This window comes from Salmo salar, chromosome ssa26 (assembly GCF_905237065.1).
Source record: "Salmo salar chromosome ssa26, Ssal_v3.1, whole genome shotgun sequence".
In the NCBI taxonomy this organism is placed as follows: Eukaryota; Metazoa; Chordata; class Actinopteri; order Salmoniformes; family Salmonidae; genus Salmo; species Salmo salar.
Genome location: NC_059467.1, coordinates 5,572,352 through 5,598,168, shown reverse-complemented (window position 1 = coordinate 5,598,168; position 25,817 = coordinate 5,572,352).

Below are 25,817 nucleotides of genomic sequence, written 5' to 3'. Positions count from 1 at the left end.
TCAGCTATACATGGACCATAAGTACAATGGCACGTAAGCAAACTAATAACAACATAATCAATGGTGGGGGTCTTTAGAAGACCCCAATAATCAATTTTAATCCTCAGTGTCCTTTAGTAGTGGTTTCTTTGCAGAAATTTGAACATGAAGGCCTGATTCACAGTCTCCTCTGAACAGTTGATGTTGAGATGTGTCTGTTATTTGAACTCTGTGAGGCATTAATTAATTTGGGCTGCAATTTCTGAAGCTGGTATGTCTAATGAACTTATTCTCTGCAGCAGAGGTAACTTTGGGTCTTTCATTCCTGTGGCAGCCCTCATGAGATCCAGTTTCATCATGATGTTTTTTGTGACTGCACTTGAAGAAACTTTCGAACTTTTCCGTATTGACTGACCTTCATGTCTTAAAGTGATGATGGACTGTCGTTTCTCTTTGCTTATTTCAGCTGTTCTTGCCATAATATGGACTTGGTCTTTTACTAAATAGGGCTATCTTCTGTATACCACCCCTACCTTGTCACAACACAACTGATTGGCTCAAACGAATTAAGAAGGAAAGAAATGACACAAAATAACTTTTAAGAAGGCACACCTGTTAATTGAAATGCTTTCCAGGTGACTACCTCATGAAGCTGGTTGAGAGAATGCCAAGAGTCTGCAAAACTGTCATCAAGGCAAAGGGTGGCTATTTGAAGAATCTCAAATATAACATATATTTGTTTAACACTGTTTTGGTTACTACATGATTCCATATGTGTTATTTCATAGTTTTGACATCTTCACTATTATTCTACAATGTAGAAAATAGTAAAAATATAGAAAAACCCTTGAATCAGTAGGTGTTCTAAAACATTTGACCGGTAGTGTATAATAATCTATTGAGCTCACAAGCTACAAATTAATGTATTATTATGGTGGGAGATTATAATACGGTTTTAAGTACCTCAATGGATCGTAAAGGAAATCGCTCTTCAAACTATCACCCTCAAGCACGAAAGGAGATCATGAAGATCATGGATACATTAGAACTAGTGGATATATGGAGGCTGAAAACCCCTGACCTAGTGAGATATACATGGAGGAGGCTTAATCAAGCTAGCCGTATTTATTACTTCCTAGTCTCATTCTTGCTGGCATCAAAAGTAAAAAAATATGAATCAGAAACCAAATGAGATCGGACCACCTAGCTGGCCTCCATATAACTCTTCCACCTGGACGGGGATTTTGGAAATTGAATCAAAGCTTATTGGATTTGTTCTTAACTAAGACAAAATAATTCATAATTTACTTTTTTTGCACAACATTCTGTAGGTACAGCACATCCCCTTATTGTATGGAACACTTTTTAAATGTACTTTTAGAGGCCATTCAATACAATACTCATCATTAAAACAAAAGCAGTTTAGGTCAAAAGAGATTAGACTAATAAAGGAAATAGAGGAAGTAACAGCGGAGGTACATGGCAGTGGACACTGTACTATATAGGCACAAAATAGGTTAGAGGAAAAACAAAAAGAAGTGGAGGTACTTATTCAAGAACGATCAAGTATAATGTATTACAAAAATAAAGCGAATTGGAAGGAAAATGGTGAAAAATGCATGAAATTGTTCTTCAACATAGAAATTATACCAAAAATAATTTACAGAAACTCATTACAAATGATGGAGATCAAAATATTTTAAGAATATGTATTTTTTTCAGTCGCCTCCATTTCCACTGAATGATGTTAACTGTAAGGATTTCTTTCCTAATAATAATATTAATGTAAAATTAACACATTTACAGAAAGACCTGTGTGAAGGCCAACTTACAGAAGAGGAACTTTGAGGCAATAAAATATTTTCAGTCTGGAAAAACACCAGTGCTTGACGGAATACCAGCAGAGGTATATCAGACCTGTACTCAAAGATCCATTATTAGCATGTTTTAATTACTCCTATACAAATGGTAGACTTTCAGGTACTCAACAAGAAGGTCGGATTTCATTACTACTAAAACAGGACCCATGTGGTAAGTATATAGATCTAGTCCATTTAAAAAACTGGAGGCCTCTAAAACTTCAATGTAGTGATGCAAAGATTCTGGCGAAATGCATAGAACATGGATTAAAAAAAGGTTTTACAAGATATTGGTCAGACTGATATACGACAATTATTTGAAACAATTGAACATTATGAAACATCAAAGATATCAGGCCTGGTCTTCATAGCAGATTTTGAAAAGGTGTTTGATAAAGTACGACTAGAATTTATATATAAATGCCTGTATTACTTTAATTTTGGTGAATCTCTTATACCACGCTCAAGGTCCTAAATGATATCATAACCGCCATCGATAAAAGACAGCACTGTGCAGCCGTCTTCATCGACCTGGCCAAGGCTTTCGACTCTCAATAACCGCATTCTTATCGGCAGACTCAATAGCCTTGGTTTCTCAAATTACTGCCTCGCCTGGTTCACCAACTACTTCTCAGATAGAGTTTAGTGTGTCAAATTGGAGGGCCTGTTGTCCGGACCTCTGGCAGTCTTTATGGGGGTGCCAAAGGGTTCAATTCTCGGGCCGACTCTTTTCTCTGTATATATCAATGATGTCGCTCTTGCTGCTGGTGATTCTCTGATTGACCTCTACACAGACAACACCATTCTGTATACATTTGGCCCTTCTTTGGACACTGTGTTAACAAACAAGTTTCAATTCCATACAACACTCTACCAACTGCTGTTAAATGCTAGTAAAACTAAATACATGCTCTTCAACTGATTGTTGCCCGCACCTGTCCGCCCAACTAGCATCACTACTTTGAACGGTTCTGACTTAGAATATGTGGACAACTACAAATACCTAGGTGTCTGGTTTGACTGTCAACTCTCCTTCCAGACTCACATTAAGCATCTCCAATCCAAAATTAAATCTGGATTTGGCTTCCTATTTCACAACAAAGCCTCCTTCACTCATGCTGCCAAACATACCCTCATAAAACTGACGATCCTACCGATCCTCGACTTCGGCGATGTCATTTACAAAATAGCCTCCAACACTCTACTCTACAGCAAACTGGATGTAGTCTATCACAGTGCCATCCGTTTTGTCACCAAAGCCCCAAACACTACCCACCACTGCGACCTGAATGCTCTCGTTGGTTGGCCCTCACTACATATTCGTCGCCAAACCCACTGGCTCCAGGTCATCTATAAGTCTTTGCTAGGTAAAGCCCTGCCTTATCTCAGCTCACTGGTCACCATAGCAACACCCACCCGTAGCACGCACTCCAGCAGGTGTATTTCACTGGTCTTCCCCAAAGCCAACACTTCCTTTGGCCGCCTTTCCTTCCAGTTTTCTGCTGCCAATGACTGCAACGAATTGCAAAAATCACTGAACCTGGAGTCTTATATCACCCTTTATAACTTTAAGCATCAGCTGTCAGAGCAGCATACCGATCACTGTACCTGTACATAGCCAATCTGTAAATAGCACACCCAACTACCTCATCTCCATATTGTTATTTATCCTCTTGCTCTTTTGCACCCCAGTATCTCTACTTGCACATCATAATTTGCACATCTATCACTCCAGTGTTAATGCTAAATTGTAATTATTTCGCCTCTATGGCCTATTTATTGCTTTTCCTCCCTACTCTTCTACATTTGCACACACTGTACATAGATTTTTCTAATGTGTTATTGACTGTACGTTTGTTAATGTGTAACTCTGTGTTGTTGTTTTTGTCGCACTGCTTTGCTTTATCTTGGCCAGGTCGCAGTTGTAAATGAAAACTTGTTCTCAACTGGCCTACCTGGTTAAATAAAGGTGAAATAAAAAAAATACAATTGGTTAAAGTTATGTACAGCAACCCCAGATGTAAAGTAGTAAATAATGGTTACTTCTCAAAAAGTATTGAGCTTTTAAGAGGAGTTAAACAAGGACGTCCATTGTCTCCATATCTATCTATTATGGTCATTGAAATGCTAGCTATTAAAATTAGATCCAACAAGAACATCAAGGGGTTAGAAATCCAGGGGATAAAAGTGTCAATGTATGCCCACAATTCCACAATCTGGATCCCTGCACAGTCTCATTGAAGATCTTGATCACTTTTCTAGCCTCTCTGGATTAAAACATAATTATGACAAGTGTACCATATTATGTACTGGATCGCAAAAAAAATACAGTGTTTACACTACCTTGTAGTTTACCAATAAAATGGGCGGATGGTGAAGTCGATATACTTGGTATTCACATCTCAAAAAATATAAATGAACATACCACAATCAATTTCAATAGAAAGTTAGCAAAAATAGATAAGATTGTGCAACCATGGAGAGGTAAATACTTGTCTATTTATGGAAAAATCACATTGATTAACTATTTGGTCCTATCACTGTCACACCCTGATCTGTTTCACCTGTCCTTGTGATTGACACCACCCCCCTCCAGGTGTCGCCCATCTTCCCCATTACCCCCTATGTATTGATACCTGTGTTCTCTGTTTGTCAGTTGCCAGTTCGTCTTGTTTTTCAGGTCAACCAGCGTTTTTGTTCTCGGCTCCTGCTTTTCCCAGTCTCTCTTTTTCTTGCCCTCCTGGTTTTGACCCTTGCCTGTCTTGACTCTGAGCCCGCCTGCCTGAACCTGCCTGCCGACCTGTACCTTTGCCCCACCTCTGGATTGTTGACCTCTGCCTACCCTGACCCTGAGCCTGCCTGCCGTCCAGTACCGTTGCTACACCTCTGGTTTACTGACTCCTGCCTGCCTTGACCTGTCTATTGCCTGCCCCTGTTGGAATATTAAACCATTGTCAATTCGACGTGTCTACATCTGGGTCTTACCTTGATTCTTGATAATCACAGTTTACTTACTTACTAATGGCACTGCCTACTCCAGATGACTGGTTTTCTAAATCCTATGAGCAAAAAATATGAAATTTTCTTTGGAATGCTAAACCAGACAAAATTAAACGTGCCTATTTATATAATGAATAGGAGTTTTGGGGGAGCTAAAAATATTAAATATTAAAGCTTTAAACCTCTCACCAAAAGCATCACTCATACATAAGTTAGACTTAAACCAAAAATGGTTCTCCAGTAGATTATTAAGAAAGTCTCTTCCTTTGTTCAGAAATTGCATTTTTGCCTTCATACAGATTGCAACTTCTCATTTCCATCTAATTGAAAATGAAATTTTGTTTAAAGTATCGCCCTTTCTTAAACAAGAGATACAAAGCTGGTTCCAATTTCAGTTTTAGCCTCCAGAAAATATAGAACAAATATTACAACAAATGTTAAACTCAAATATACAGATTTATTTAAAAAAAATATTTATGTAAAAAATTTTTTTTTAAGTATACTATATGTATTGTGGCAAAGAAGGGGGTCGAGTGATAAATGGCAGATATGTGAGGGCAGAACTAATAAACGGGCTCTGCCCGTTCACTAAAATGGCCACCCCGATCAGAACTACAGATCACAAAATGGCCGACTGCCAAAACGACAATTCCCAGAAGCAAGGGGAACCCTCAGAAGGTGGAGCCGACCCACAGATAAAAGGTCAAGAAAAACCAGGAAGAGAGAGAGAGAGGGTGGGAAGGATCTATGAACCATAGAGAAAGAGACAATCTACATTGGCTGGATTTACCGGTACGAGCTGGACTGTTTTGGACTTACCTGTTGGCGTTTAGACCTGGACCTACCGAGAACCAGATTTGTGTACCGAACTCTGCTATCCTTGACCTCACCTGCGGCCTGGGTGGACCAGGACAGCGAAACAAACACACAGGTACTGTCATGTTCGAAATAACTTTCATTCTGGGCTGACTTTGGTGACAGTTTCCCACTTAATTTGTGACAAATGCTCCTAACTTTGAAGAGGTTTGCCACAGTATTAATTATATTTGGAATAGAAATGGAGGAGTTATGTCACATATGCAGCTATGGGAAATATATGTGAATATCTGCTCAATCCAAATTTACAACCAACTGATTGCAGCATTACCACAAAAATGGAAGTGGAAAAGGGACAAGGTAGGGACATGTTTGCCTGCCATATATTAAAGATACAAATTGGCTGAAAGGAACTGGCATAAACAGAAAAATATACCAGTTTCATTTGAGAACAAAAATGTTGACAGCTGTGCCATACAGGTTGCAAAATAAAAGGGAAGAGATTTTCGACGTACCAAATCCATGGCACATGGTTTATGAACTGGTACAAAAAACTACACTTGATTCAACACTTAGAGTTTTTCAATTTAAATTATTATGTAAAATTCTTGCCACCAACAGAATGCTCTATATATATATATATATGGGGCATAGAACAATCTCAGCTCTGTACATTTTGCTGCGAAGAGACAGAATCAGTAGATCATTTATTCTTGTATTGCCCCTATGTAGCTTGTTTCTGGTCATAGGTTCAGGAATGGTATAAAAATCACAACATACCCTTAAAATTAACCTTACAAATAGCAGTGTTGGGTGATTTGGAAAAACATAGTCAGTCAATAAATAATATAATAATACTCATAGATATGGTTTTCATCTTTAGCTCACAATCTGTGGATACTATACGATTAGAAAGGCTAAAAATTATGTAAAACATCACAGCACAATTGAAAAATATATGGCACATGGAAACCAAACGAGGGCAGTCTATGCTGATAGGTGGGATGGGCTGAGAATGGTTGAGGGTTGGGATGAAAGAGTTTATGTTTGGTAATGTATTATTGTTATGTGACTGCTTTATATAAAAGTACCATGTACGTAAAATGTGTATGCAAAATGTATATGTAAAATGTATGAATATGTAGCTGGAAAAAACTAAAATATATTTGTCCTCTGAAGAGTGGAGGAAGTAGTGATGAGCCAGGAGAGATTGACATGATTATTATTGATGTTTGCTCTCTGTGTACACTCCAAGGGCCAACCGTGCTGCCCTGTTCTGAGCCAATTGCAATTTTCCTAAGTCCCTCTTTGTGGCACCTGACCACATGACTGACCAGTTGTCCAGGTGCAACAAAACTAGAGCGAGTAGGACCTATCTTGTTGATAGTGCTGTTAAGGTAGAGCAGCGCTTTATTGTGGACAGACTTTGCCCCGTCTTAGCTACTGTTGTATCAATATGTTTTGACCGTGACAGTCACCTCAACTTGCTAAATTTCCACATTTTTTTATGACAACATTTAGTTGAGGTGTAATGGCTGTCGTAGGAGAGAGAGGACCAAGGAGCAGCGGGTTGCATGTTCATCATTATTATTTATTAAATAAATGTGAACACGGAAAAAACAAACAAAGAGAACGACAGACGACAGTTTCACAGGCTACGACAACTAGGTGCGAAATACAACTACCCACAAAATACAAACAAAACCTATATATATATATCTCTCAATCAAAGGCAACTACAAACACCTGCCTCCAATTGAGTCCAACACCCAATTACCTAACATAGAAATATAAACTAGAGATAACATAACCCGGAAATAATAAAACAAACACCCTTCTAATCAAACCACCACCCCGAACCAACCAAAACAAATACCCTCTGCCACGTCCTGACCAAACTACAATACAAAATATACCTAAACTGGTCAGGACGTGACATGAGGTTTATGGTTTAGTGAATGGTTTGTCCCAAATACAAAGCTTTTAGGTTTTGCAGTCATCTCTGTTGCTGTAGTAGTTGACTTGTATAGTGTTGAGTCATCCGCATACATAGACACACTTGCCTTAACGAAAGCCAGTGGCATGTCATTAGTAAAGATTGAAAAAGTAAGGAGCCTAGACAGCTGCCCTGGGGAATTCCTGATTCTTCCTGGATTATGTTGGAGAGGCTTTCATTAAAGAACAACATCTGTGTTCTGTTACACAGGTAACTCTTTATCAACAATTTAGCAGAGGGTGTAAAGCCATACCACATACGTTTTTCCAGCAGTAGACTATGATCGATACTGTCAAAAGCAGCACTGAAGTCTTACAAAACAGCCTCCACAATCTTTTTATCAATTTATCAGCCGATCATCAGTCATTTGTGTAAGTGCTGTGCTTGTTGAATGTCCTTCCCTATAAGCGTGCTGAACGTCTGTTGTAAATTTGTTTACTGTAAAATAACATTGTCTGGTCAAACACAATTTTTTCCAAAACTTAACTAAGGGTTGGTAACAGGCTGATTGGTCGGCTATTTTTGTAGCGGAATAACTTTTGCTTCCCTCCAGGCCTGAGGGCACACACTTTCTAGTAGGCTTAAAATGAAGATATGGCAAATAGGAGTGGCAATATTGTCCGCTTTTATCCTCAGTAATTTTCCAATCGAAGTTGTCAGACCCCGGTGTCTTGTCATTGTTGATAGACAACAACATTTTTCACCTCTTCCACACTCTCTACGGAATTCAAAATTACAATTCTTATCTTTCATAATTTGGTCAGATATACTTGGATGTGTAGTGTCAGTGTTTGTTGCTGGCATGTTATGCTTAAGTTTGCTAATCATGAAAAGAATCATTAAAGTAATTGGCAATATCAGTCGGTTTTGTAATGAATGAGCCATCTGATTCAATGACTATAATCAAACAGAATTATCTTGGAAGGTTAGACGGTCGGCATTTGATTGTGAGGTATTCTAGGTCGGTGAACAAAATAACTTGAGTTTCTTTAACTTATCACAATCACACCATGAGTAGTTAATCATGAAACATACAGTACCAGTAAAAGGTTTTGACACACCTACTCATTCAAGGGTTTTTCTTTATTTTTACTATTTTCTGCATTGTAAAATAATAGTGAAGACATCAAAACTATGAAATAACACATGGAATCATGTAGTAACCAGCTTGACCTGGAATGTTTTTCCAACTTTCTTTAAGGAGTTCCCACATATGCTGAGCAATTGTTGGCTGATTTTCCTTCACTCTGCTGTCCAACTCATCCCAAACCATTTCAATTGGGTTGAGCTCGGGTGATTGTGGAGGCCAGGTCATCTGATGCAGCACTCCATCACTCTCATTCTTGGTCAAATAGCCCTTTGTTGATTTGTTTAACACTTTTTTTGGTTACTACGTGATTCCATATGTGTTATTTCATAGTTTTGATGTCTTCACTATTATTCTAAATTGTAGAAAATAGTAAAAATTAAGAAAAACCCTTGAATGTGTAGGTGTGTCCAAACTTTTGACTGGTATTGTATATCTAAGCTGGCTTCTGAGGTCAGGTTGAGACAGCTACTTCAGGGCATGTAACATGGGTAGGCAGACACATTCACGCACAGATAGACTTGCAGAAAGATAGACAGACTGCAAACACACACACACACACACACACACACACACACACACACACACACATGCAAGCACACACACACACACCTCTTACTCTCTGTCTCTCTCTCTTTTATTACCCTTTTTAATTAATTGTTTACTGAGTTCTCTCACTTTCACTTATTCCATAAACATGCTGGCTTGTCAGTAAGTCAATAAATTACGAACAGCAGTGGAGTTACTGTACTATGCTGTCCACTACACAGACAGCCATGGCTATATAAGGCAGTGTTATTCTTTAAAAATATGAGTGTTTGTACCCAAAAGAGACTAAAAGGGATTTGTTTGCCATTGGAATCCCTCTCTGACACGTGTTTCTTGGTGTAGCATCTTCAGAATCATCCATGCAGTAACTGTTCCAGAGAAAATCAGTCAATTTAGGACGCAGATATGTTGTTAGCTACATCCCATTTCATTGGTCATTTTGGACATCTAAAATACTAACTGGAAGATGACTTTACATTTAACACTGTTTATAATATTGTCTTTACCTCTGTCTCCCTCTGTTGCTTTCTTTCTTCCTGCCCCCCCTCTTTAGCCTCAATCTCCATTTCCCCCTTTTCTTTCTCTCCCCCTCCATCTCACTTATCTATGTCACTTCCTCTCTCTCTCTCTCTCTCTCTCTCCTTCCCTTCCTTCCCTCCCTCCTTCCCTCACTCCCTCATGGTTCTGTCTTCTGAACTCTCTCCGGTGGCGGTTTGAATCCTCCTGTCAGCCAGGTACCCTGACAGAATCGGGATGCTTCTTCCCAGTGGGACTTGGGAACGTGGAGCAAGGAGGGATAACAGGGACATGTAACAGAGACAGATTCAGCCAGATGCAAGCCTCCCAACCACCTGTCTCACATATGGTAATCGTTATTCATAACATTCACATGTCCTAGAGAGAGTGTGTGTGTGTGTGTGTCAATTATGTATCTGTTTGCTACTGCTTCAACAAAGCATCCCAGTAATGATTCTCAACTAAAAGTACATTTGAGTTTACAATCCTAGAAATCCTGGACAGAACTTAATAAAAACAGAAGAGTATAAAGAATGAGTACAAGTAACTTCTCTCATTGCGGCAAACATTGTGGAAATCTAGCTTTTACATTCATACAGTATGTCTTTGCTATAATAATATACACTACATGACCAAAAGTACATGGACAGCTGCTCGCCGAACATCTCATTCCAAAATCATAAGCATTAATATGGAGATGGTCCCGCCTTCGCTGCTATAACAGCCTCCACACTTCTGTGAAGGCTTTTCACTAGATGTTGGACCATTGCTGCGGGGACTTTCTTCCATTCAGCCACAAGAGCATTAGTGAGGTCGGGCACTGATATTGGGCGATTAAGCCTGGCTTACGGTCAGCGTTCCAAGTCATCCCAAAGGTGTCCGATAGGGTTGAGGTCAGGGCTCTGTGCAGGCCAGTCAAGTTCTTCCACACCAATCTCAACAAACCATTTCTGTATGAACCTCGCTTTGTGCATGTTGGCATTGTCGTGCTGAAACAGGAAAGGGCCTTCCTCAAACTGTTGCCACAAAGTTGGAAGCACAAAATCATCTAGAATGTCATTGTATACTGTAGCGTTAAGATTTCCCTTCACCGGAACTAAGGGGCCTAGCCCAAACCACAAAAAAACAGCACCAGATCATTATTCCTCCTCCACCAAACTTTACAGTTGGCACTATGCATTGGGACAGGTAGCGCTCTCCTGGCATCAGCCAAACCCAAATTTGTCCGTTGGACTGCCAGATGGTGAAGGGTGATTCATCACTCCAGAGAACGCGTTTCCACTGCTCCAGAGTCCATTGGTGGTGAGCTTTACACCCCTCCAACTGACAATTGGCATTGCGTATGGTGATCTTAGGCTGTGTGCGGCTGCTCAGCCATGGAAACCGATTTCATGAAGCTCCTGACAAACAGTTATTGTGCTGATGTTGCATCGAGAGGCAGTTTGGAACTCGGTAGTGAGTGTTGCAACCGAGGACAGACGGTTTTTACGTGTTACACGCTTCAGCACTCGGTTGTCCCGTTCTGTGAGCTTGTTTGGCCTACCACTTTGCGGCTGAGCTGTTGTTGCTCCTAGACATTTCCACTTCACAATAACAGCGCTAACAGTTGACCAGGGCATCTCTAGCAGGGTAGACATTTGACGAACTGACTTGTTGGAAAGGTGGCATCCTATAACTGTGCCACATTGAAAGTCAGGACAAGCAAGGGTAAAAACCAGGAGGGTTAAGAAAAAAATAAAGACTGGGAAAAAAGGAGCTAGAAAAACACTGGTTGACTTGGAAAAACAAGACAAACTGGCACAGAGACCAGAAACACAGGAATAAATACACCGGGGAAAATAAGCATCACCTGGAGGAGGGTGGAAACAAGCACAAGGACCTGTGAAACAGATCAGGGCGTGACCCATAACGTAATGGTCACATACCAGGAGCTGTGCCAGAGCTCACGTTTGTTGACTCATCCAGCTGCAACGCATAGAATTCACTGGCTTGTATGTGAAGCAGTAATTGTTTCAAAACATATCCTGCCATGTCACTGATGCGTCGTGAAACGGTGTTGTTTGATGAAGACATTGTCTCTAGTATTTTTGGCCTTTTCCCACAGCATTGTCCCAGCCATATCTGCGGCAGCAGGAAGAATTAAGTCCTCCACAATAGTATGGGGCTTGCTTGTCCTAGCCACTCGGTAGCTCACCATATAAGACACTTCTTGTTAATGGTATCTGTTGTTTTTATACGTCTTCCTCCTCAAAAGTCATCTTAATTCTCGGAAAAAAACTCCTGTGGCTTATTTTTCAAATTGGCATGTTTTGTTTCTAAATGTCTACGCAAGAGTGAAGGTTTCATCGAGTTGTGAGATAATACTTTTACACATATAACACACTGTGGCTGAGGAAAAGCACTACTCCCAATATAAGTGAACCCCAAATCAATGTAGTTCTCATCATATTTGCGCCTCTTCGATGGTCCAATGTCCATGTCTGTTGTTCGGTGCTTTCCCGGGTAAGGGGGCAGTAGCTCTTCGGCTGCATCAGATTCACAACAGTCAGTGTCCATGCTAGCAGGGCTAACAACAAATGTAGAATTACTGATGCTAGCTTTGGATGTGCTCGTGGAAACAGAACAACTTGTGTCGTCGACAGGTGCAGGTGTAGTACCACCAGTAGAGCTGGTATGTGTCTCTATGGATGCAGGCCTTACTTTTTTTTAACCATTTATAATTTTTCGAGCAAACGGAATGAGCAGCAGCTATGTTTGGCTACATATGGAACGTTAGTGGAATTCCCGCGAGAGAGTAACAGTTAATGTGATTGGATGTTAATTATTTGACTAGGCTACCTGTATTTGACATTGTGTTGTTATTTCACTGAACAATAGATGGTTTAATTTTATTTGTGGCAGTGAAACGAGGCTACTCAGACGAGAAAGAAACCTCACCCTAATGTTTAGCCCCGTTGGAAAATATAAATGGACAGTTTGAAGATGTGGAGAAAAAAAACTGTTTGGGAATACCTGGCCTACATCATCTCTTGGGCAAGGCCCTGGCGTGGGTAACAGCTGTGTGGGAACAGCAGCCACCATCTTGCAGATCCATAGTAGCCTTCACTGCCGAGCTGCGACGAGTCTTCGACCACCCAGTCAGCGGACGAGAAGTGGCCAGCTGACTGTTCAACCTCCGCTAAGGGGCCAGACCAGTGGCTGACTTCACCATTGAGTTCCGGACCCTCGCCACCGAGAGTGGGTGGAATACGGAGGGACTGGTCACCGCTTTCCACCAGGGTCTGTCTAACTCCATCAAAGATGAACTGGCTGCTCGGGAACTGGGAGAGGACCTTGAGTCCCTGAACGGGTGAGACGGCGCCCTTTTGACACCATTCAGCATTCCAGTTTCCTGAGCACCCCAAGCCTACCAAGCCCAGCATGGAGGATCCCATGCAGCTGGGTCGCACACGTCTGAGCCCACAGGAGCATGACAGGCGCATGCACGAAGGCTGCTGCCTCTACGGCGTTCTCGGCCACCTCCGTGCTACCTGCCCAGGGCTGACACGAAATGCCAGGGCTCGCCAGGACAGGGGGAGACCCTGTCGAGCTGTGCAGTTACCTCCCGGCTACCCAGTCACCATCTGTTACTACCCGCAACCCTCCACTGGGACAACCATCAGCACCAGATTCAAGCCTTTGTGGACTCCAGGGCCAGAGATTATTTAATTGATTCAAGACTTCGCCAGAGAGTTACAGATCCCCTGCGTGAAATGTCCCATCCCTCTGCAGATTCAACCCTTCGATGGAAGCCCCATTGGCTCCGGTCAGGTGGAATATCAGACCAAGCCCATTCTACTGCAGGTTGGATGGAACCACTCTGAGACTCTTAGTTTTCTGTTAATCAATGCTCCCGAGAACCCCCTTATCCTAGGGTACCCCTGGCTAGTGCTACATAACCCACTAGTGTTCTGGTCCACGGGACACCTACTAGACTGGGGTAAGGACTGCCTGACTAAATGTCTAAGACCCCCACCAAGAGCCTTGCCGTGTCTTCCTGCATCCCTTGAAGACCATGACTTTTCCCCTCTCCCTCCCGAATACTTCGACCTCTGGGAGTCCTTTAGTAAAAGGCAGGCCGCCATCCTTCCCCCTCATCATCCTTACGACTGTGGCATAGAACTCCTACCTGGCGCCAGACCTCCCCGGGGTCGTCGGTACTCCCTCTCGACCCCTGAAGCAACAGTCATGGACAATAACATCCGGGAGTCGCTAAAGGCAGGTTTCATTCGCCTCTCTACATCCCCTGCTGGTGCAGTATTCTTCTTCGAAGTCCCTGTATCGACTACAGAGGGCTGAATTAGATTACGATCAAGAATCGTTACCCCATAACCCTGATGTCCACTGCATTGGAGTTGGTCCAAGGGGCCCAATTCTTCACCAAACTGAACCTCCACAATGCTTACAATCTGGTGAGAATCAGGGAGGGAGATCAGTGGAAGACTGCCTTTAACACCCCTAGTGGCCACTATGAGTATTTAGTTATGCCCTTTGGATTATTGAACTCACCGGCAGTCTTTCAAGCATCGGTCAATAACACCCTGAGGCATATGTTGAACCTGTTTGTCTTTGTTTACCTCAACGACATCTTGATCTTCTCCAATACCCTTCCGGAACACATACTGCTCGTCCACCAAGTCCTGAGATGCTTCCTGCAAATGTCAAGATAGAGAAATGTGAGTTCCACGTATCCCAGGTTTCCTTCCTGGGTCTCATTATCTCTACCGCAGGCATCTAAATGGACCCCGTAAAGATTGAGACGGTCGCTGACTGGCCCCTTGCCACCTCCCTCCAGCAGGTCCAGCAGTTCTTCTGGTTTGCCAATTTTTACAGGAGTTTTATACACAACTTTGGTGTGGCGGCAGCGCCTCTCATGGTCCTAGACCCATTTTTGCTGGACCCCAGAGGCTGACAATGCATTCATGAAGCTCAAGGAACGTTTCACCTGTGGACCCATCCTCGTTCATCCTAATCCAACTCGTCCCTTTGTGCTGGAGGTAAATACCTCAAACACCAGAGGGACCCTGGGCCCATCATCCCCAGCTCATGCATTATATGGCCCCTGTGATATGGAGTATTGAGAACACGGTCGGACAAGCCAAGACCTGAGAACCTGACCCCGGCTGGGGACCCACTAACATACTTTATGTTCCGCGATCAGTCCGGTCCCGAGTAATACAATGGGGACACTCCTCTAAATGAACTGGGCATCCAGGGTTTAATCAGACACTGGAATTTCCTGAGGCAGAAATTCTGGTGGCCCAACATGATGGAGGATGTGAGATCCTTTGTTGCAGCCTGTTCCATCTGTGCCCAAAGCACGTTTTCACGTCAGTGACCGGCCAGGTTGCTCCAACCTCTGCTGATCCACAGCCGGCCCTGGTCTCACCTGTCTTTAGACTTTATCACAGGGTTACCTCCATCTCAAGGGCCTACCACTGTCCTGGTGGTCGTCGATCGGTTCTCCAAGGCAGCCCATTTCATCGCCCTACCCAAGTAGCCTCTTGGAGACCGCTGATCACATGATTATCCATGTATTTCGACCACAGACTTCCCCAGGACATTGTCTCAGATCGTGGGCCCCAGTTTGTCGCACGGTATTGGAAGGCCTTCTGTTCCCTGTTGGTTGCATTGGTGAGTCCCTCCTCTGGGTTTCACCCTCAGTCGAATGGGCAAACTGAGTGTGCCAACCAGGAGCTGGAGAAGTTTCTCCACTGATTCATCTCCACTCAGGCCAGCATCTGTAGCAAGTTCCTTGTCGGGGCAGAGTATGCTCATAACACACTGCCGAACCCGTCCACTGGATTGGTGGAGTGCTGCAGAGATGGTTGTCCTTCTGGAAGGTTATCCCATCTACACAGAGGAACTCTGGAGCTCTTTCAGAGTGACGATCGGGTTCTTGGTCACATCCCTGACAAAGGCCCTTTTCCCCAGATTGCTCAGTTTGGCTGGGCAGTCAGCTGTTGGTGGTTCCAAACTTCTTCCATTTAAGAATGATGGAGGCCACTGTGTTCTTTGGGACCTTCAATGCTTCAGAAATGTTTTGGTACCCTTCCACAGATCTGTTCCTCGACACTATCCTGTCTCAGAGCTCTAGGGACTATTAATTCGACCTCATGGCTTGGTTTTTGCTCTGACATGCACTGTCAACTGTGTGTGCCTTTCCAAATAATGTCCAATCAATTGAATTTACCACAGGTGTACACCAGTCAAGTTGTAGAAACATCTCAAGGATGATTAATGGAAACAGGATGCACCTGAGCTCAATTTCAAGTCTCAAAGCCAAGGGTCTGAATACTTATGTAAATACGGTATTTCTGTTTGAAATTTTTTATAAATCTAAAAACCTGTTTTCACTTTTTCATTGTGGAGTGTTATGTGTAGATTGATGAGGATTGTTTTTTATTTAATCAATTTTAGAATAAGGCTGCAACGTAACAAATTGTGGAAAAGGGAAGGGGTCTGAATACTTTCCGAATGCACTGTATGCTATTGATTCCACGAACCACTATATTCGTAAATACTGTACAGTCCATTATTACTATGCATACTACCTCTTCTATTACTTCTGCTACTTGTTCTTCTTTATTATTTTCATTGTTATTATTGATTAATGTACTGCATTGTTGAGGGAGATAGCACATGTATTTCACTGCACTTTTTATACCTACTGTGTATGTGACAAATAAATTAGGTTTGATTTGACAACAACACACTCCGTAATCTACAGGTGGCACCACAGTCCGTAATTAAAAGAGCAACACACCCCGTAAACTCTGTTGCTTGCAGTTACGACAACCGTCTCCAGGTTGCATTGACTTTTCTGTATTTACTATGAATTAGAGAGAGCTAATCTCTACATTTAAAATCTTTCACAAGCATTCTGCTTGAGATGGCAAGACCACCCATTGATAATCCTTGGATCTAGTTTTAGCCAGAAAACAGGGGAACGTCCTGAGGACATTCAGCGACGTTACCATTAAGACCCTTATGGGTTTCGGCGTGATGTTATTCCACTGACGTTCTGGGAACATTCTAAGAATGTTGCATGATGATCCCAAGGAGGGACTTTTGTCTAGTTCCCTGTACGTTCCCAGGGATTGACTGAGGACCATGTCAATCCCTTTTTAGGACATTCTCAGGACTTCCATTTTACTAGTTCTTAGGATGTCACATGATGGTCCCAAGGGAGCGTTTTCTGAGGGACCTTTTTATAGCTCCTGGTTTGTCCCTGAGAGGTTTTTAGGACATTTTTGGGACATTGTGTCATGGTCCCCTGGAGGATTTTGTCACATGATGGTCCAAGGTGCCCTTAGCATGAAGATCGGAATGCCCTGAACCAAGTGGTTGTGAGTCCAAATCCCAGATAAGGACATGATAAATAATGACAGTATGAATAAGCATACACAATGCTATAATTTATGTCAAAGTGTCAAATATGTAAGTTGAGGGGATCATGACACAACATCCAAAGAACGTCCTTAAAACATCCTCGGGGACATCCCTGGGATCAACAGGGAACTAGACAAAAACTTCAGGGGACCATGACACAACATCTTGACGACTTTAGGAGACCATTTTGTGACGTCCCGGGGAGGTCCTAACGACTCATTATTGTTTGCAGGGTAGTGTGATAGCTCCCCAAAAGTAAAACACAGTTACATATCCTGGAGAAAGTATTCACACCCCTTAACTTTGTCCACATTTTGTGTTATATCCTGAATTTAAAATGGGTTATGATTAGATTTTGTGTCGCTGTTTTACACACAATACCTCATTATCCCAAGGAGGGACTTCTGAGACAAAGTGGAATTACAGTACCAGTCAAAAGTTTGGACACACCTATTCATTCAAGGGGTTTTCTTTATTTTTACTAGTTTCTACATTGTAGAATAATAGTGAAGACATCAACGCTATGAAATAACACATATGGAATCATGTAGTAACCAAAAAACTGTTAAACAAATCAAAATAAGGCCTCCTGAGTGGTGCAGTGGTCTAAGGCACTGCATCACAGTGCTAGCTGTGCCACTAGAGATCCTAGTTTGAGTTCAGGCTCTGTCGCAGCCGTCCGCAGCTGGGAGACCCATGGGGCAGCGCACAATTGGCCCAGCGTCATCCGGGTTAGGGGAGGGATTGACCGGCAGGGATATTCTTGTCCCACCGCTCTCTAGCAACTCCTGTGGTGGGCTGGGTGCAATGTACGCTGACATGGTTGCCAGGTGTACAGTGTTTCCTCTGAGACATTGGTGCAGCTGGCTTCCGGGTTAAGTGAGCGTTGTGTCAAAAAGCAGTGCGGCTTGGCTGGGTTGTGTTTCGGAGGATGCACGGCTCTCGACCTTCGCCTCTCCCGACGAGTCTGTACGGGAGATGCAGCGATGAGACGACTGTAACTACCAATTGGGTAAAATTAAAAATAAATTTTATATTTGAGATTCTTTAAAGTAGCCACCCTTTGCATTGAAGACAGCTTTGCACACTCTTGGCATTCTCTCAACCAGCTTCACCTGGAAGGTTTTTCCAACAGTCTTGAAGGAGTTCCCACATATGCTGTCCACTTGTTGGCTGCTATTTGACCAAGGAGTTTACCCAACACACCTCCAGGCTGTTTAAGGGCTATTTGACAAAGAAGGAGAGTGATGGAGTGCTGAATCAGATGACCTGGCCTCCACAATCACCCGACCTCTACCCAGTTGAGATGGTTTGGGATGAGTTGAAAAACAAATGATAGTCCCACTAAGCGCAAACCAGATGGGATGGCATATTGATGCAGAATGCTGTGGTAGCCATGCTGGTTAAGTGTGCCTTGAATTCGAAATAAATCACTGACAGTGTCACCAGAAAAGTACCCCCACACCCCATCACACCTCCTCGTCCATGCTTCACGGTGGGAACTGCACATGCGGAGATCATCCATTCACCTAATCTCCGTCTCACAAAGACACGGTAGTTGGAACCAACATTTTTAAATTTGGACTCATCAGACCAAAGGACAGTTTTCCACCGGTCTAATGTAAATTGCTTGTGTTTCTTGGCCCAAGCAAGTGTCTTCTTATTATTATTGGTGTCCTTTAGTAGTGGTTTCATTGCAGCAATTCGACCTGATTTACGCAGTCTCCTTTGAACAGTTCATGTTGAGATGTGTCTGTTACTTGAACTCTGTGAATTATTTATTTGGGCTGCTGTTTTCTGAGGCTGGTAAACTCTAATGAACTTATCCTCTGCTGCAGAGGTAACTCTGGGTCTTCCTTTCCTGTTGCGGTCCTCATGAGAGCCAGTTTCATCATAGTGCTTGATGGTTTTTGCGACTGCACTTTTAAGAAATTTAGTATGGTAACCTGCGTCATTGCTCCAGACCAGCGCAAGGGGGATTTAGAGCACTGATTATGATTTTGTGTCTCTAACTGACAATGAATGGGCGACATAAACCAAATAGCAACTGATAATTGTGCACAACATCAAAATTGCATTTCAGTGAACTGAATGATGAGGATGAAGAAGGTGATTGAATTTATTACAATAGTGTATGAATTGCTAGTCCTCTGTCCTGCCCGCGCACACCCTGAAAAATACACTTCTTTTTTTGTTTCTACTCGTCAGTATTACTTATTAAAACTGTTGTTTACACTAAGGTTTTTATTCAAAGAGAAAACGAAAATGTTAAATTATATTCCATGATATTCTTAAGATGTATGTGTTGACTGAATATAAGCAAGTGATGTCTGCTAAATAATCAAGTTGATTTCGCAGACATATTGCCTCGGCACCTACATAAAGCTGAGTGACTCACTCATTCATGGCTTTGAATCTAAATAAATCCTGTAAGTACCAACATTCTTTCTGACAGTCTTTAATAAAAAAATGTTTTGGTTATCCTGACCTGGACAACATGTATTATAATAGCCCATTATGGATTGTTAGCAGGACAATAGACTCTTGCCAACACCTCTCTGTATTTTGATACTTTGTGAAAGGAAATTGATCAGCATTAACCTGTTATGGCTAGGGGGCAGTATTTTCACGGCTGGATAAAAAACGTACCCGATTTAATCTGGTTACTACTCCTGCCCAGTAACTAGAATATGCATATAATTATTGGCTTTGGATAGAAAACACCCTAAAGTTTCTAAAATTGTTTGAATGGTGTCTGTGAGTATAACAGAACTCATATGGCAGGCCAAAACCTGAGAAGATTCCATACAGGAAGTGCCCTGTCTGAAAATTTGTTAGTGGCTGGTTACAGTACTGTGAGACTCAGGCTCGTGCCCGCGTCGACCGAAAGCTTTGTTTTCCTTTGTCTGTTTAGCTAAAAGGAGATTCCCGGTCGGAATATTATCGCTTTTTTACGAGAAAAATGGCATAAAAATTGATTTTAAACAGCGGTTGACATGCTTCGAAGTACGGTAATGGAATATATAGAAATCTTTTGTCACGAATTGCGCCATGCTCGCGACCCTGATTTACCATTTCGGATAGTGTCTGGGACGCATGAACAAAATGCCGCTATTCGGATATAACGATGGATTATTTTGGACCAAACCAAACTTTGTTATTGAAGTAGCAGTCCTGGGAGTGCATTCTGACGAAGACAACAAAAGGTAATCAAACTTTTGTAATAGTAAATCTGATATTGGTGAGTGCTAAACTTGCCGGGTGTATAAATAGCTAGCCCGTGATGGCTGGGCTATGTACTTAAAATATTGCAAAATGTGCTTTCACCAAAAAGCTATTTTAAAATCGGACATATCGAGTGCATAGAGGAGTTCTGTATCTATAATTCTTAAAATAATTGTTAAGCTTTTTGTGAACGTTTAATCGTGAGTAATTTAGTAAATTGTTAGTAAAATCCCCGGAAGTTTGCGGGGGGTATGCTAGTTCTGAACATCACATGCTAATGTAAAAAGCTGGTTTTTGATATAAATATGAACTTGATTGAACAAAACATGCATGTATTGTATAACATAATGTCCTAGGTGTGTCATCTGATGAAGATCAAAGGTTAGTGCTGCATTTAGCTGTCTTCTGGGTTTTTGTGACATTATATGCTAGCTTGAAAAATGGGTGTCTGATTATTTCTGGCAGGGTACTCTGCTGACATAATCTAATGTTTTGCTTTCGCTGTAAAGCCTTTTTGAAATCGGACAGTGTGGTTAGATAAAGGAGAGTCTTGTCTTTAAAATGCTGTGAAATAGTCATATGTTTGAAAAATGGAAGTTTTTGTATTTTTGAGGAATTTGTAATTTTCACCACGCCTATCATTGGATATTGGAGCAGGTGTTCCGCTAGCGGAACGTCTAGATGTCTGGTCTGGACCAACGGAAACCCCTAAACACCTCTCCGAGCACTCTCGCAACCACCCCATGAGAGCCCTCTGTTGCCAAAAAACTGTGGGGTCATGACAAGCTAACCAGGGTAGGCCTAGCACCACGGGAAATGCAGGAGAGACAATGAGGAAGAAACTAATTCTCTCCTTGTGACCCCGTGCGTCACCATGCCCAGAGGAGCGGTGGCCTCCCTAATCAACCCTGACCCTAATGGTCGACTATCTAAGGCGTGAACAGGGAAGGGCACAGCCACGAGAACAATGGGGATCCCTAAACTATGGGCGAACGATCTATCTATAAAATTCCCAGCCGCACCTGAATCGATGAGCGCCTTATGCGGGGAAAACTCAGAAAAAGTAACATACAAAAACATGTGTGCAACAGAGGGCTCTGGGTGAGAATGGTGCCGGGGGGATGGAACCGACAGACCCCGATCTGGACATCCGTGGGTAGCCAGCAGGTTATCCAGCCGGATGGACAGGTCCAACAGCTGGTCGAAGGTGAGGGTGGTGTCTCTGCAGGCCAACTCCCGACGGACGTCCTCACGCAAACTGCAACGATAATGGTCAATCAGGGCCCTGTTGTTCCATCCCCGCCGGCGGCCAGGGTCCGAAACTCCTGGGCGCTCCTCGTCCCCTGCCTCAGATGGAAGAGGCGCTCACCCGCCGCTCTACCCTTGGGCGGGTGGTCGAAGACTGCCCGACGAGGCGGGTGAATTCCTCGAAATGGTCCAACGCCGCATCTCCCTCTCCCCACATGGCGTTGGCCCACTCCAGGGCTTTCCCAGATAGGCACGAGACGAGGGCGGACACCCTCTTAGACGGTTGCCAGGTATAGGTCGAGCTGCAACAGGAACCCCTGGCAGCGTGCAGCCGTCCCATCGTATTCCCGGGGAAGGGCGAGACAAATCCCATTGGGACCAGAAGAAGGAGGGGCGAGTAGTGGAGACCCCGGTTGTGCTGGTGTAGGCGCTGGAAGAACACCCTGCCTCTCCCAGCGGTCCATTGTTTGGACAACGTGGTCCATGGCAGTGCCAAGATGGTGGAGCATCGCCACGTGCTCCTGGACGCGCTCCTCCACCCCTATCCAGGGGCACCTGCTCCTGCTGACTCCGTAGCGGTGCGGAATTCTGTAAGGGAGTGCGTAACTGGCGGCAGGGAAGTCGGCGCAGGAGAGCAAAACTGGGTAATCAACGGAGCAGTTTTATTCATAAAACCAACCGGAAACCAGAACAACAAACAAATGGGTACATTTGCACTTACAAATAACAATTCCACACAAAGACATGGGGTGAACAGAGGGTTAAAGACACAACATGTAATGAGGGAAATTGAGACCAAGTGTGTGAGAAGACAAGACAAAACAAATGGAAAATGAAAAGTGGTTCGATGAAGGCTAGAAGACCGGCGACGTCGACCGCCGAGCGCCGCCCGAACAAGGAGAGGAACTGACTTCGGCGGAAGTCGTGACAATATTTGAGATTCTTCAAAATAGCCACCCTTTGCCTTGATGTCTGCTTTAATCTATTTATGGATGTGATACAAGTTTGTTATTGAGTTCCAGAAGGCATTTCTGGCCCAAAAACTAATTTAGATTTTAAAAAGAAAATGATTATGTTCAAATGCTGCTCCTGTGAAGTAGTGACATGCGACATACGCCTAGTTTCCTGAAACTAGTCACAATTTATTTCCACAATTAACGTATAATACACATAATAATGTTGGCTGTTCATACAAAGGATTGCTACCTAGATTGTTACCAGGATTGGCATTACAAAATATAAATTTCTGACAAATTATTATTTTGGCAAACAATTATTATGAATTGTATTTGTATTTATTATGGATCCCCAGCGGCTACTCTTCCTGGAATCCAGCAAAATTAAGGCAGTTTATACAATATTAAAAAAATTACAATACATTCGCAGATTTCAGAACACACTGTGTGCCCTCAGGCCCCTACTCCACCACTACCACATATCTACAGTACAAAATCCATGTGTACGTGTGTGTATAGTGCATATGTTTTCGTGTGTATATTCATGTGTCTGTGCCTATGTTTGTGATGCTTCACAATCCCCACTGTTCCATAAGGTGTTTTTTTTTTTTTTTTTTTTTATCTGTTTTTTAAAATCTAATTTTACTGCTTGCATCAGTTACTTGATGTGGAATAGAATTCCATGTAGTCATGGCTCTATGTAGTACTGTGCACCTCCCATAGTCTGTTCTGGACTTGCGGACTGTGAAGAGATCTCTTGTGGTATGCATGGGTGTCTGAGCTGTGTGCTAGTAGTTCAAACAGATAGCTCGGTGTGTACATCCAAAGGCCAGCATCCCGGAGTTGCCTCTTCACTGTTGACGTTGAGACTGGTGTTTTGCATACGACAACGTATGTACATTACCTTGGAAATAATGGACGACACAGGAAACTCATCAACACTGACTGTTCATTACGAGGACATCACATTGCATATCAAACACTAGGCTACAAGCTAGCTAAATAGTTCATTGCTAGCAAACCTGCCAATACAGTATGACAAACAAATTAAAAAATATCAGTTTCTGAACACAGCTGTTCAAACTAGAAAGGTTGGAGGATTTGACAGCTTTAGCGGCAGAGGGGACCAGAGAAATTCATGTTCATCACTCGCCACGTTAGGTCATCAGATGCTCCAACAACAACAAAAAATCCGAAAAAAAAACAAATCAATGCTAGCTAGCTAAGTTTTTTTCATCGTTGGACCTGCATTTACAATGTATCCAATTTCAGTTTGTGTAGTTGTTGGTTTAGCTTTCTGTAACTTTGTAGCAATTACGGTCTGCATGTGTAGGCGCATATTGTGTCATGATTGCAAGGTGTCCCGAGTTCTTTTCCAACTGTCCCGTTATCTGGTTTTAATGTCCATTCTAGAATGCCCTTCTAGCCAATCAGAAATTAGTATTCAACAATACTGTGGTAGATATTCTACATTTTAGGAATATTTTTGCAACAAAAAATAACATTATTAACCGGTTCTCAACATTTGAAAAAATAAATATGGTTCTGTTCCATAACACTAGAGATTACTTTCGTTCTGTTTCCTTACTCAGAAAATGTCATTATTTTCGCTTCTCTTCCCTGAACCGGTTCTAAACCCTGCTGAAAACATTTTATCCGGACACATTTAACATACAAACGTTTTCATGTGGACACACTCATCAAAAACACTCATTGTCACACAACTGCAATTGGAATGCAATTAATATTTTTCATAATTATACACCATTTTAAAAAGCCAGCTGAAAATCCAGTGTTTCTTTGTCAAGCAGTTTTGTTATATTTCAGTCTTCTGTGATATATAGCCTTCCCTGTGGCTCAGTTGGTAGAGCATGGTGTGTGCAACGCCAGGGTTGTGGGTTCGATTCCCACGGGGGGCCAGTACAAAAAAAATAAAAAATGCATGAAATGTATGTATTCACTACTGTAAGTCGCTCTGGATAAGAGCGTCTGCTAAATTACTTAAATGTAAAAAATAATATATATATAAGTGTAACATTGGAATTCAAACCCAAATTGAATACATTTCAACTCTATATCTGACATGGTACAGGTGTCTTCTTTTTTTAAGCCTCAACCATGTGTGTGAGGTGTATACTTTTGTTTCAAAGTAGATTTGTTTAAGACTACCAAGAAACACTGTGCGACTCTGGTTTAGCCCACTGCAGTAAATTAAGTAGGGCCTGGGAAGACAGCAAAAGTGTGCCATGGAGCAGGACAGGGAGAATGTATGCATACACCCCATCAGACTGTAGTAAATTATACTAGTGGTGGAGTGGGTGTGCATGCATGCGTGCGTGCCCACTGTGTGTTAGCTGTAAATTGTAGGGGTAACACTCCAGGGGTGGGTTGGGTTATGTACTGAAATTATAAAGTGCATAGCTCTGCATGAGTAGTGCCAGCGTGCATGCATGTGTGTGCACATGCTGGTGTGAGTGTGTCTGTGTGTTTTAACATGTGCATGCATACCTGTGTGTGCGAGCCTAGACTGCTCCAAAGAGTGAGGGTGAAGCTTTATGTGTTTCTGCACACTGTCCTATAAAGCCCACATACTAGAGACCAGAGGGTAAATACAAAGTCCTCTCCTTTTCTTTCGCTCTCCCAGGTTTCTCCTATTCTCTTTCTCTCACATACAATGTACACTCACTCTCTCCCTTTCTCTCCCTTTTCTTTTTCCCTGTGATTTCAAAGAGGCTACATACACTGAGTGTACAAAACATTAGAAACACCTGCTCTTTTCATGACATAGTGTAGACTGATCAGGTGAATCCAGGTGAAAGCTATGATCGCTTATTGATGTCACTTGTTAAATCCACTTCAATCAGTGTAGATCAAGGGGAGGAGACAGGTTAAAGAAGGATTTTTAAGCCTTGAGACATATTGTGTATGTGTGCCATTCAGAGGGTGAATGGGAAAGAAAACATATTTAAGTGCCTTTGAACGGGGTATGGTAGTAGGTGCCAGGTGCACCGGTTTGAGTGTGTCAAGAAGTGCCATGCTGCTGGGTTTCTCAAGCTCAACAGTTTCCTGTGTTTATCACAAATGGTCCACCACCCAAAGGACAGTCAGCCAACTTGACACAACATTGGGAAGCATTGGAGGCAAGATGGGCCAGC